General features: G+C 37.1%; 1 protein-coding gene and 1 pseudogene across 5 annotated transcripts in view; one reads left to right on the top strand and one right to left on the bottom strand.

The window, feature by feature from the left end:
• The window catches only part of MINDY3 (MINDY lysine 48 deubiquitinase 3), an 82551-nt gene that overhangs the window by 47799 nt on the left and 21186 nt on the right, over nt 1-13566 (top strand). The window lies entirely within an intron of this gene.
• LOC102531346 (ribonuclease P protein subunit p20-like) lies at nt 8685-11636 on the bottom strand (annotated as a pseudogene).

Here is a 13566-nt window from a genome sequence, read left to right as displayed (position 1 = left end):
AGAAACCCTTTTCATTAACATTCTCCCACTCACTCTCAAAACTAGATATTTTTTAATTAAGGTGAAATTCACAGAACAAAATAAGTCATTTTCAAGTGAACAATTGAGTAGCATTTAGTACATTCACAGTGTTGTGTAACCACCACCTGTGTCTAGTTCCAAAACACATTCATCATCCCAAAGTAAAACTCCATATCCATTCAGCAGTTACTCCCCATTGCTCGTCTCTGGAACCCCAGCAACCACAGATGTGTTTTCAATCTCTATGACTTTACCTGTACTGGATATTTCCTATAAATGGAATCATACAATGTGTGACCTTTCTTGTCTGGATTCTTTCCCTGAGGATAATGTTTCTGAGGTTTGTCCTCACTGTGGCATGTATCAGTGCTCCATTCCCTTTTCTGGCTAAATGGTATCCCATTGTGCACATGTGACACCGTGTATCCACTCCTCGGTGGGCATCTGGCTTGTGTCTACCTCGTGGCTGTTGTGAACAGTGCTGCTGTGAACATTCCTACACAAGCACTTCTGTGAGTCCATTGTCAGTTCTCTGGGAATTTGGGTATATACCTAGAACTGGAATTGCTGGTGCATACGGCAATTTTATGTTTAACTTTTGGGGGCACTGCCAAGCTGTTTCCATAGCAACCCCATCATTTTCCATTCCCACCAGCAACAAAGAAGGGCTGTCAGATTTCCACATCTTTACCAGCACTTGTTATTGTCCCTTTTTATTATTATTATTTTAATTTTTATGATTATAACCATCCTAGTAGGTAGTAAGTGGTCATTGTGGTTTTGATTTATGTTTCCCTAATGACTAATAATGTTGATCATCTTTTTATGTGCTTTTGGCCATTTGTATTTAGAGGATTATCTGTTCAGAACCTTTGCCTGTTTTTGAATTGGGTTCTCTTTTTATTGAATCAGAAGGTTTCTGGTTCCTAGGCACATACGGTGTATTTTACTCAATTTGTTTTATATCTTATCTGTCTCATTAGTAAGCTCTGTGGCAGCAGGATTTTTGTCTGTTTTGTCTCCCACTGTTTCCTAACACCTAGAACCGTGCCAGGCACGGTGTTCATGCTCTGTACATTTTTGTTGAACAAATGAACAAATAAATTGGCAGAAAACACTGAAGATTTATTTCACATTGTGATCTAATCATATTGGTACTTGATAAAGGGGGAAAAGAGGGCTTAAGGGTGCTAAGCTGTCTCTGATCATAAGAATTCAGTAGATCCCTAAGCTTATAAGTCAAGAAATAATGGTTAATGCATGCAATATCCTACATGGAGACAAAAACAGAAGAACCTGCTTTTACTCTTCTGGCTGATCAACTTAAATACACATACATACACAAATTATTTCTCCAGATTAGTGAATAAAAACAATTTTGATGAGTATTTATAAATAAGCATTGTCACACTATGTACTCTATCATATTTAAGATTTGTGTTTATGGTTTGAAGATGGACAACAAAATTGTTCCTATTTAGTGAAATAACTTCTTAACTGTATTTTGGTTTTTCCTTTTGAGATGAACAGTTTACTTTTAGGACTCTAAGTAATTACATTTTTTTAAAGAGGTTAGTTTGTGATTTTAAATTTGAGTACCAACCTGTTTAATTTTAATAAAATCATCTGATATTTGAGATGTTCAGTGGCCCAGGAATTATTTTTATTTCATTAGAATCTTCTTCCCAACCCATGGGGAATCATTTAACACATTTTGTAGGATTGGAAAAGATTTTCCACAGTTCAATTTTATTTGAAAATCAGTGGTGAAAATAAATTTAATAGTTAACCTTTATGAACAGGTTATGAAACTTCAGATTGATCATTTATAACCATCTTTTTTAAACCATCTTTTTATTGAGGTATAGTCAGTTTAAAATGTGACAGTTTCTGGTGTACAACATAATGTTTCAGTCACACATTTACATACATATGTGCCTTTTCGTATTCTTTTTCATTACAGATACAACCATTATAGATATAACTTCTTTATCTAACCCTCAAGTTTCTCAAATTTAACTCTCCGCCATGTTTTATAAAATAATCTTACTTTTCTATCCAACATAGACAGGGTCATCTTTATCTTAACTTAACATCTGTGTCTGTGAAACAATAAAAATTATATTGTGCTCTGATATATCTTAGAGAATGTGGTTGAAAAAAATGTATAAAGCTCTCCTATATAAATTGGAGTTTTATACTTAATATTGAGGGGGGAAAGCACAGAATCTCACTGCAGGGACCTTTTAGAACTTACTGTCCTCAAGTAGCAGGGTCCCATGGAATCCTGTAATAAGAGGACGTAGGTGAGGTTAAATGCACTACGTAAATGGACTTCTTCAAAGAAAGAAACATAATTTCTATTAAACGGGGTGGAGAATTTTCCACGCTGGCCATCTGAGCTATGGCAGAGTAAAACCTTTGGATCTGTACAGAGAGGGAGGGGACCCTTTGGGCATGGGCAGTGTTCCCAGACATCTTTCCGTGGTACTTTTGATGAGATTAGTTGAAAACTTGCAAACCTACTGCACAAGTAGAAGACATGATTTTGAATTGTAGATGCTTAATGAATTTTAGAACCTATATTTAAACTTACTTATCTGTTTTGAATTGCTTCCTTAAGTTTTTGAAAAAGAAAAAATATCTACTATTAAAACAAGTCCGTGTAACATTTGTTTTACAATAGGTTAAATCTTTTCTTCTTTTGGGAGCCAGGCCTTTTCATACTGAAACATAAGAATATACTTTAAATGCCCAAATATTACCTGATAGAATATTTGGACATTTGTCCTGTTACCTTTTTCTACTCTATCATGTTTCCCTTTGCCTCTTTGACTTCCTTTTTTATATTTGGGTTCTAAGATTAAATTATTTGGCTCACTTTGATCATTTCTTGCTTGAGTTGGAACTACTTATGACATTAATTTTCAATGTGAATTCAAGATGAGGGCTTTAAATTTTTAAAATATGATACTTTAATATTTTTAGAATTCTATGTATAAAACTGAGAGAAAAAATAAATTTGTAGTTTTTGTTCTTTACTGTGCATTTGAATCTCTGGGCTGACAACTGCTGATCCAACATAAAAATAGTTGGAACCTACATGTAACATCTAGTTTCATCTTCAGATCAGTGACTGATTTCCTTGGTAATCCATTTCAAACTTTCTTTTGAAGTTGGGAAGATGGTTTTACATTCCTCTTTGTTCTCCTTTATGGTCATAAAAGGACTCTTTCTATGAGTGTCGCCTTTGACCTTTCCTCCGATAAAACAGTTTTCTTTTTACGTAAGAACACATGAAAACGCATTTCTGTTTAAAGGTAAAATATATAGAGAAACTGAATTTAGTGTGAAGGAGAAACAAAACATTTAACTGTTTCTGCAGTTAAGCTGACCGTTCTTGTTACGGAAATGACAGGCCAGCCAAGAAACAAGCACCACTCGGAGGGTTGGAGTACTCAGATTTATTACGCCAGCGGGCTTAGAGGGGCTTCTGCTCCGAAGCTCTGAGCACCTCCAAGACGTGCGCGTGAGGTTTTATAGGGTTAACTACAAGCTTGGGGTATTTGGCCAATAGGCATGGAACAGCTTTAGCAACATCATTATCACAAAAGTAGAGGCAGGGAGGCAGGAAACCAACATTTCAAGGCCAGATATGTCTCTTTGAAAATCCAGCTGGCTAGCAAAAAATACATGAACAGGGAATCAGCAAACCAACAATAATTAACTCAGATTTACAAGTTAGCCCAGCAGAACTCATCAGTAATCCAACACTTGTTACACTTAGATTTGTGAGTTAGCTTGTTAGCCCAGCTGGGCTTTTCCTTCACATTCTTACAGTGGTATCTGTTACTGGGAATCTAGATAGAATTCTTTCTACAGAGCAAGCTCCTTTTGTGTACTACTCTTTGGTGTAACATTAGCAAGACTACTGCAGTTACATATTAGAGCCCTTTTTCTAGGGTGTTTAAAATTTGAACAGTTCTACTTTACCATTAATACATTTCTCTCCATGTAATAAACACAATCTTAAGGAAAAGAAGTAAAATAATTATAGATTATATTTGTTATAAAGAAAATCTACCTCTATCTATGTATCTTTAATTACTGGGTGAAAATCTTGGGATTTGGCATATAATTAAGTTCACAGGTGGGCATTTTGTAATAGGGTTTTCCTATGTATTAATGCAGTTTAGTCACCCCATCCATTTATTCTAAGTAAATACTAGAGTTTATGCATATGTTTAAATTTCATGCCTTATCTGCTACAGAAGGGAAGTGAATTTAAGAGGTAAAGCATTAATTTTTATAGTTTAAATCATAACTTGTAAAGTTTCTGTATTGGTTTTTATGAATATTTTTCTCTTTAGTTATTTTGATCATGTCAGTGATGTCACCCAGCTTACTGAAACTAGCCCCTCTTCCTATTTGAATTTGTTTCTTACAACTTTGTTACAGTAGAACCCAAATAATTGTCCAAACAAGATAAAATATTGCTGACAGAAAGGCCTAAAGGTGTTCTGAGTCAAGTCTATCAGTTTCAGAATCAGCAACCTCTTCAGCTGTCTAGAATTGATGAAAATAATTGTAACAAGTAAGAGTTGGTAACAGAAAAGGTCTTATAGAGTATCTGTAATGTATGATAGTAAATGTCAACAGTTTATGGTCTTGTTTGTTCATTCTCCTGTGCTTCTGCTTTTGTTTGCCCAGAATGTGATCATAATCCTACTAAGCGTTCATGGTCCAGCCTCGACATGTCTTGTGTTGTGACTGCTGCTCCTCTTACTCCCTTGTTGCTCCTGTCATTTCTTCCAACTTCCTATCTTCTTATATCTGTGATAATACCTGATTTATCTGTTTTCCCTCAGTGCCTGGTAGAGTAAACACCAGGTGCACTGTGCTAAGTATGCATGAAATGCAAAGGTTAACGATACACTGTAGTAGTTTACTGTTTACTTTTTCTGAGTATTTCCTCTGAGTTCAGGCACTGTGCTAATTTTCATCTACATTTTATAGAGTGGGGCCAGTGAAAAACATCTGGCTAAAACAAGGATTCAGATTCAAATCTGACTCCGGAGCTGTTAACTATTTCTATCCCTTAGGAAAACAAACAAACAAAAAAACCAAATTATTATACTAGGACAAAATAGAGACTAAAAGAGGGGAGAGGTGGGTGCAGAGAAAATGATACATGAATTAAAGGTCATGATAAATATGTTATAGACTTGCATGAAATGAAGGCTGCATTCTAAGGGTGGGAAAAGTTTAAGCAAAAAGACAAGATGTGGGATGTGAAACTTCATGCTATATTTGGAGAATAATAATTGGTTCAGTAGGGCTGAACCATATTCATACTAGGAGATTAAGATGGAAGCAGAAGTTGGGATCAGAGGCAATACACCTGGCATAATCGTTTCTTCTCATACTATCTTCACTATACACTGTTTGCATGCTTATCTCAGTATAAAACACTAAACGTGAATACCCAAGGCGTGACTGTAAAGGTATTCGTGGAAGTAGAACAGCCTCCTTAAAGAGCAGTAAGAACTTCTCTTAAAGCTGTAGTAAAACTTTAAAGTATTAGAAACTGAGCGCTGTGACTGTTTTTCATAAACCGTGCTTAAAATAGCAGAAAGGGAGGCAGGATTGCGGTGGGTGGGGGGGTGTCGGGTCAGGGATGTCCTCACTTCGCATTTATACTAATCCAAGCCTACCAAGCTTCATGACTAGTATTGTGCGGACAAATACCAGTCATCTTTCCAGGCATTCATTTTCATCTGAAAAACATGAAGTCTGTATATATGGAGGTTCCCCCTGGTGCAGCTCATAGTTTTAAAATCAGTGGCAGTGGGTAGCATGAAGGAAGAGCAGAGCGGGAAAAGTCGGTCAGGGGTGAAGAGGAAGAGCAAATATCCCTGTGACACAGCAAAATAAAACCCCAGCCAGAAAGATTAGGTTTTAATTCCTTTCGCTAGCTTCCTGACGTCACAACCCTAAAATTTGAGCCATCTGTACAGTCATATTAAAGAAGAGGGCAATGGGAGCAGTCCACCTAGGCAGGAGGGACGTTTGCCCTCTGAAATTGCTTAGAACTACCCACATATGATGATGATGATAAAGTAGAACTAGACCAAGTCAGTTTTATTGTCCTTAAACTCTGCAAACACCCTCTTTTTGCCTGTGCTGGGGCATGCAGTTCCCACCATACCCCTTCTCGAAACACACACCCCGAAGCTTCTTTCTCTTAATTCACATGTTGGCTGCACGTGTCCTCTATGTGCCTTCCTCATTCTGTGATGACTGAGGAGCAGCCTCCATCAGGAGTGGGCAGTTCTCCTGGTGGGGGAAAAAGAGGAAGATAATTGGCAAAACCACTGATGACACATAAAGCTTCTTTTAGGAGCTAGCAGAATGTCACTTCTGCTTATGTTTCTCTGGCCAAAAAAGTGACCTGGCCAAACCTGATGTCAGTGAGGCTAAGAGGCAGACTCCTCCCACAGAGAGATCCTGCAGGTTCTGTAGCAACAAACAGTGATAATACTCTTAAAGGGAAACACATGGAATTGAGAACAGTACTACCATCTGCTGCCATAGGTTACTGTAGGTCCGGGGGATTTAAGAGTTTAAATTAATGGAAAGGATATAAAGAGTCCACCTAGAAATAAGGAATTTTTTGACTATCAGACTGATATTTGCCCAGGTGCTGATATAATAACTTTTACCATTTAAAAACGTCAGATAATCATTTTTTTCTTGAATTTTGTAAGTGTTCATGTGCGTAAAGAGCAGTGGCTTATTGTTAGCTGTGTTCTTAATAAAATACAGTAGTTAGACGACAAAGAGCCTTTCTTGGCCCAGTTCTTCATAATAAGAGAACCCAGAAAGTGATTGTAGATGGATAGGAGAGTTAGTACACAGCGGATGCCTGGGGAATGAATTCTCTGGCCGAAATCAGTGGAGAAAGGCTGGGAGGATCGTGGAAATGAATTGTGCAGTTATGGCAATAGGAAGAGAAAAGAAGTCCAGGGGTTAATACTAATCATTGTAGTGATTACAGCAAATTGTATCCTTCAGAGACTTTTCCTCCTACTGCCTTACTTCACTTACTCATTTAGAGTGCTGTTTCTATGCATAAAAAACCTCAGTGGACTTCGCTATATGTTTCCTACCCTGTCTTCTCTGCTGACACAGCACAAATCAGCACACAGCAGTGGGTTCTTGTGGAGGTAGCTAGGACTTCCTGCGCATAGTTTGGGAAATCATGGAAGAGTAAGAAAAAATGACCAGTGACCTACCTACTTTCAATTGATGGCATTAACTGAATTCTGTTTCTAACATTGGCAATGAAGAACATCAGACGCTCAAGAGCATTTGATAATTGATTTAAAATCTGTTTCATAGTGGTTCCCACATTATTTTCATACGTATAGTTAGTGAATGAAGAGGCAATATAAAACATAGAACAAAGTGACTTTAAAGGGAAATTCTACTTAAAGCTTACAGGGAAATTATATCCCAGTTTTTTGTTTTGTTTTGGAAGGACTCTTAATAGCACTTTAAAATGTTATCTGCAAGTTAAAATGTAATTTAGATATGCATGATTATTCTTGAAGCTCAAAGGTTCTTTGATTACTTGTGACAGCAGATTGCTCTTGATAATAATGAAGGGTATAAGAAATAAGCTTTAAAGACCTTTTCAGTAATGAATTGCATACTTATATCTAGTTAAGGAACTGAGCACAGGCCTTCCTTGTATTTCAGTAGGTGTTTAGAAGCATAGCTAATGTTACAACATTTTAAAAGGTTATGGTGAGCAGACAGCTAGGTGAGAAAGAGGTACTTGTTTCGTGACTACTGGATATTAGATAGTCCCATTGTAGCAGTTGTTTTGTTTTGTTTTGTTTTGTTTTGTTTTGTTTTCCTTCTCTTCTGTAGCACTTTGCCAGTTAAAGCTAGGTGAGGCTAGATAATTTTGAAAGCTGTATTGTTCAGCAATCCCTGTTCACCAGTAAATTGGCTGAGAAAGGGGTTGTTTGCTCTAACGTTCCTCTGATAAAAAGCATCTGATTATATATGACTAATGTAGAGAACTACTTTTAGAGTAAATGTAATTTTGATGATCAATCTGAGTTTTTAAACATAGCTAATTAAAATAATATTTAAGTATTTGACTTAATGTTTAGAATCTCTTGCTAGTGGGGGGACCTAAAAGTGTTTCTGGTATAATACACATTGAACTTTTCTCCTAAGTGCTACTTACTAGGGATGAAGAAAAGAAAATGCTTACAAGTATCCTAGAATTATATCATTAGAATCTCTTTATTTATATCTCAATATTTTTTTGAGGGTAGGGGATTACTGTATGTTTAAATTTTACTTTAGAAGGTGTTTTGGGGAGGGGTTGGTTTTTTGGGGTTTTTTTTACAACTGGATGCTTTTTATTGCATAGGACAATGGTTGCAGGCCACAAAGATTCGGGAAGACCCACTGCTTGGGCCCCACAAAAGGCAGTATTCACCCTCTCAGTTAGGAGTCTTCTCGGGTTGGCGGGGATAGGCTTTTTCCCGCATGGCTCTGGTGGGAAGTCCACGACAGTACTCAGTTCAAGAAGAGGCGCGTCCGAGCCTAGCTGTAGAGGGGTGAGTGGATAAGGTGGGCCAGGCTCATTTCAGGTACCTGGGTGTGACCCTGAAGACGCGGGTGTGGATGGCCGAGTTGCTGCGAATGCGAGTCAGCGGCTCTCGCGTATCGGTCTCTGGTTCCAGCTCATCAGCAGGCTCCACGGTAGAAGTACTGGCGGCCACCTGCAAGGGCCCGAAGCTGCCAGCCTGCAGCTGGAGGGCAGTGCTGATGGCGCGGTTGATGGCCAGGCCCAGGCCGTGAATGTAGGTCTCAGTGCGCGCGTTCTGACCCCGCGCCCCTCCGTCCAGCAGCAGCTGGCAGCGGGCCAGCTGGGCCTTAAAGTCAGTCTCCGTGTTGACGTAAATGTCATCGGGCCTCCGGGGCCGACGGTGGGGAAGCCGCGTCCGCAGGGTGTTACTCCACCGGGTCCAGCTCAGTCTCCACGGCCCCGCGGGGCTCTCGGTTTTCGGCCGTGTTCTGTGCTTCTCTCCGGCCCGCAGTTTCCGCCCCGCTCCCGCGCCCGCGCCCGGCCGCTTCAGCGCAGCGCCGACCGGCCTGCAATGGAGGCTGCTGCCCGCGGGCCCCAAGGAGGGAAGAGAAAAAAGGCGCGCGCCGCAGCCCTAGCGGCACCTGGCTCCTGAAAGGGTTGCCGAGCGCCTAGAAGGTTTTTTTTTTTTTAAAGATAATTTTAATGATATTCTTGGGAATAAGCACAAAGGGACATATTTCTCTCTCTCTCATTAGATTGTGACCTTAAATGTATAGCCTAAGTTCTTATCTGATAGGCTTGATAGTATTCAAAACATTGAGTGGTGGATAGTTATATAGGAAGAATAAATATGTAATCTAAAAGCTATTCCATATTAAGTGTTGGAAATGGAAAATCAGTGTAGAATCCTCTTCATGTTATTGTTCACACTTACACAGTTTTTACATGAGAGTTCTAATTTACTCTTTCCTTTCTAATTAAATCATTTCCTTTATGTGCAATGGCAAAAAATTGGCAGTTACATCTCACTAAAGTATGTTGTCTTGAGATTGTAATTACAGGATTCTTTCTCAATTAATGGAATTCTATACTGACTGTTCAAACTTGCTATGCAAATATGAAATCTGTTTAATATTAACATATTGCCAGACTGGATACCTAGATCATTCTACTCCAGATCTTTAAACTGGGAACCTTGTTCAGAAGTGTTTAAGTTAAACTAATTGGTAAAAATGAGTGTTGGAATTTGTACTTTTAAATCAAATTAGAAAGTTAAATGGAATTCAGCATGAAATTGTATAATGGTAATAGAAGGTGGTTTTGTAACTTTTCCTCTTTTTATCTATAAACATTTAAACATATAAATTTAAACAAACTTTACAAGATCTTTTTCAGTAATAATCTAAAAAGCATTGTAAACACTCAAAATAAGCCAAGCCGATAATCAGTCTAGAAGATTGTACTGGTTTTGATTTGTAGATGAAAACTTTTGAATGTTTTCATTGGAACTCACTGTAGTTTTTTTTTTTTAAACCTTCTTTTCTTTTTTTCCCCTCTAGTATAAACACATCTTAAAATAAGTGATATGATTATGAACAGTTAATTTCTACGGAGTTTAACTAATTAGCTATTAAGTATATCACTGAGAGCCAAGGAGCAAAACAAGATTGTTTTCCTAATCATCCAAGACCCAACTGGCTTCATTACTAATGACAGTTACAGTTGATGGCTTTTTTATGTGGAACCTGAGCACTACCACTCGGTTGTATTTTGGGAGGAAAAGAGAAATTTCTGGTTAGGTAGTTTACATCTGGGTTTTTTTGTTGTTTCCTCACATACAGGGTTTTGACATAACTTGTTTCACACTTTTAAACTTCAAGCTATAAATTCTCTAAATTCCTTTTTGGAACTACTCTATTTTGACGTCTTTGAAGTTATCTGCTTTACCTGTTTCCATATCTTACTGGGTGGTTTCTCCAGCCCTGATCTCCTTTCTCTTGGCCTGTGAGAAGCCTACGATTGGCAAACACTGGGTGTTGACAGTGATAACCATGTGCTCTACGTGGGTGTTTAACCATCACCTTCAAACTGAATGTTGAAAATCAAATCATTCTTCCAACAGAGCTGATTTCCCTGCCTAATTACTCCTTTTCTTTCACAGTTCTCAGTCCAGTTCAACTCTTTCGGTTCCCCCTTGTCCCCTGCTAATTCGCATCTTTCTACCTTTCATGGTTCTGTTCCTCCTAGCTAGAATTTCCTACCTTTTTTTCTCTTTCAGATGAGAGCCAACATATCTTCTTTGTAAAACCTATTCAGGTGATTAAGACATCACTATATCCCCAGATATGTCAAAAGAAGGCATATTTGCTAAGTGTTAGAGCATTTGGGGAAAAAAATAAAATGTATCCTCTGAATCGTGGATCGGCAAACTATGACCCACAGGCCAAATCAACCCCGCCACCTATGTTGTAAAATATTTATTGGAACACAGCCATGTGCATTTGTTTATGTATTGTATTATCTTGCTACTTTATGATCAGCAAAGCCTAAGAGATTTACTTTCTGGCCCATTACAGAAAAAAAAATTTGCCACCCTTTGCTCTAAATTAACACCTGTTAAACCAGAGTACACCAAAGATTTTTGCCCAAGCTTCACTTGATCTTTCTATATCAGGCCAGGCCAATTCAAACAAGAATTAACTACACATTTTCTAGAGCCTAAATTTTTTTATATGTTTATAACCAGAGGCATAATAACAGATAAGCAGTGAACATTTCATTAATTTCATTAATTTCTTTTAAGCATGGTGTATTTTTTATTTGTAGTACTTGGAACTTAGAGATGAGGCATCAGGTATTTCATGTTTAAATTCTTTCTGTGCTCCTGTGTTTTCTGAAATCTTTAATGCCAGAGAATTTGATGCAAACATTTTTCTATAACTAAAACTGGAATCTTCTTTCTTACCTCCACTTTATAAACAATGGTAGTTTCCCAAAACTTCATTTTGTAGAAAATTAAAGTAATGCTTCAGTTTTATTCTCTTCCACCTCTTCCTCCAAGAGTCTGGTTTTTTTTTTTTTTTTTTGACTAAGAAAATGATATTCCCTTTCCATCTATTTAGATCATAGTTTTAATTAGTATTTAGAAAATTTGAAGTCATGTTTTAGAACTCATTTCAAACTTCCTCATCACTTACTAGTAACAAAGATTGAAATGCAACAGATAGTGAGTGGAAGGAATGTATCTTCATCTTGGGCCCTCATATGCTCCCCTTGCATAAAATCTCATCTGCAGCTGTACACTGTCTCCTCAGCCAGAATTTCAGTGACGGTGCTCATTCACAAATACCAGTAGCCATTCTAAGGGGAGGAATTGAAGGAAAAAAGAAAAAGTAGGGTTAGAAATAGTTAAGGGGGCTAAAGCTTATTCTGGAATACATGTAGAAATATTTCCAGTTAAGGTTTGGGAGTGGTAAAAGAAGGTAAGGAGTAATAATGAAGATAGCCCCAATGTTAATAATTGCTCCCTAAATCTGAGCGCCTACACTGCAATCCTAGCTTTGATATAATGTTAATTACAGAGCAAAGGCTTTACTGATGATACATTAGAGAAAGGAAAGCATTAAGAAATCTCATTCAAAATAAGTTAAATGAACAAATTAAACCCAAGAATCTGGCAGTAGCTTCCAAAATCACAAATGCTTTCTTCCTTTGGCCCAGCGATCCTACTCTGGAACTCTGTCCTACAGATACAACTGTTCATGTATGAAATTACACGTTCAAGTTTATTTGGTGCAGCATTGTTTGTAATAGCAAAAGATTAGACACAATCCAAGTATTCAGCAGTAAAGGACTAGATCATAAAATCAGAAAGGCATTGAGAAAGTTCAACCGGATGAAAACATGTCCCTTGTCATGTGTATAATAATCTACAAAATAATATGAAAAAGCAGGAAATACAGCCCCGGAAAGTTGCTACCAGGGGATGGTAAATGGGAAGTAGTTGTGCCTTACTAATTTTTACTGTTACAAAATACCAGATTTTTAAAATTATTTTAATACTTAGTTTAATACATTAAAAACATTTAGAGGCTTGTATATATTGCCTTGTTTTGATTCCCATTCCCATTTGATTTTTACTCCCATGTAAACTGAAGATACTATTATGGTGTTCAGGTACCTACTCTCATGTTTGAGTAAGAATTACACTGACTCCTAGAGTTCATTCCTTCACCTTTGAGCTAAGGATGGGATGATTAGGACAAAAGTTAATTAGTACATTTCTTTTTTTTAAAAAAAAGTGTTTCCACAGAGAAATAGCAATTTAAATTGTATTTAACATTTATACTCTACAACTTCTTAAAAAGGATTCAAGAATGATAAAAATTGGAAATTTGTTCTGTGATGAAGTTTGTCTCAGTGAACACTGTTACAGGCAGATGCTTGGACCAGATTTATGAAAAGAGGAAAACAATTACAGTGTAGATTCTAGATTCATGTCAGTCAAGTAATAGAATTTCATAATAGATAAAGTATGTGGGATACAGGTTTGTGAAGGATCCAAATAACACTGAATTTTGTGTTTATTTTTGATTAATTGTAATAATACTGCTTACCTTTTAAAGAAATTAGTCATGATAGAGAATTAGTTTTATGGGAAAAAGAACTCTGCCTTTTGGATATTTAAGAAAAGTTAAAATTCTGAACATGCAAGAGCTAGATTGTTGATCTGTGCATAAGTATTGAAATAAAATGCTTCCTAAATAACTTTCAAATGCATTCCTATGTAATTATTTGCTGTCATATCTCTTGATTTGAGTTTTAAATATTTGAAAATGAGTATATTTTCAGTTATATTTCTTTTTACTTGGACAATAATATAAAGCAAAACTATCAGTCATTAATTGTAGATTCCACCTAATAGTATTACCAAT

The sequence above is a fragment of the Vicugna pacos genome, chromosome 35, assembly GCF_048564905.1.
Source record: "Vicugna pacos chromosome 35, VicPac4, whole genome shotgun sequence".
Classification (NCBI taxonomy): domain Eukaryota; kingdom Metazoa; phylum Chordata; class Mammalia; order Artiodactyla; family Camelidae; genus Vicugna; species Vicugna pacos.
The sequence above is the reverse complement of the archived record's forward strand: the minus strand, read 5'-3'. Positions and strand labels throughout refer to the sequence as shown.